Consider the following 1254-nt stretch of genomic DNA (forward strand, 5'->3'; position numbering starts at 1 on the left):
TATTTTAGATGTAAATGTCAACTTGAATAGTGAAGGAATTACACATTCAACAAAGTAAAGAGCAGTTATACACAAAATTAGAATTTGTTTACTTTCAATTACTTTATAGTATTATGATGATGATTATGATTATTAACGTCCACTAAGACTAATGTCATTCGACCTTAAGAAAGTAAGAATCTAATTGTGATTCTTCAAAATCTTATTTCTATGATAAAAAAAGAGAGAGAAAAAAGTACTCCAAGATTACTATAGTTGGATGATTTAACAATTCAAAAACATAAAAAGTGTGACTAACATTGAATTTTTTTTGGTTACTAATATTTTTTAATTCGTTAATGTAAACAAGGACAAAACTACCTAAATTTTTATTAACTTTTACTTTATATTATTATTTTTTTTAATTAAATCAATATTATAACTTTTAATTATTTTTTATATATTTGTTTCAATAATATCTCAAATTTCATTGTTAGTTTTAAAATGTTAATTTGAATATATGTTATTTCAATAATAAATCAAATCTCACTTATTTTTATTTTAGTGTTGATGATGACCTTCGACAATGAAAATAATAATATGAAGCTGCGACCTTCGCGTTAGATGTAAAGCAAATTTATTAAGAATAAGAACTTAGAAACTTACAGGTCTCGAACCTGCGACCTTTGCGTTATATGTAAACTAAATTTTACTAAGAATAAGAATTCAGAAACACAAGGAAATTAAAGCAAGTTTATTAAGAATAAGAATTTAGAAACTTACAGGTTTCGAACCTGCGACGTTTGTGGTATTTGTAAACTAAATTTTATTATGAATAAGAATTCAGAAACATAAAGAAATCTGAAATAATTCTGGCGCCGCCCAGACTTGAACTGGAGACCTTCAGTGTGTTAGACTGACGTGATAACCAACTACACCACGGCACCACGATGCTCACCGATGATGGCCACATATTCTAAAGAAAATTTGTAAACTAAATTCCATCGCCGCATGTCCGCGAAATGGCAATTAAATAAGTGTAACGATTGCTCCATCAAACAGAAACAAGCGATCTGTATCCTTAGCCCAGAACAGCCAATGACCCATGCGGGTTTTGAACCGACGACCTTAGCACGACGCTATAACTAATACGCCAACTAACATGCAACAAAAAATGTTTAAGAATGTATGACATTAAAAGTTTTCCTCCAAGTGAGAAACACCATGCAATATTTGTTGAATTTACAACCTTTGGGGGTTGTAGTCGATATTTCC

General features: G+C 29.8%; 1 non-coding gene across 1 annotated transcript; it reads right to left on the reverse strand.

The window, feature by feature from the left end:
- Positions 1-852: 852 nt before the first annotated feature.
- On the reverse strand, positions 853-926 carry TRNAV-AAC (transfer RNA valine (anticodon AAC)). The gene has a single exon. It is a non-coding gene; the product is annotated as a tRNA-Val (tRNA).
- Positions 927-1254: the final 328 nt, after the last annotated feature.

Source organism: Pinus tabuliformis, chromosome 6 (genome assembly GCF_031772625.1).
Source record: "Pinus tabuliformis cultivar Carrire ecotype Pingquan chromosome 6, CPIR1, whole genome shotgun sequence".
Taxonomy (NCBI): Eukaryota; Viridiplantae; Streptophyta; class Pinopsida; order Pinales; family Pinaceae; genus Pinus; species Pinus tabuliformis.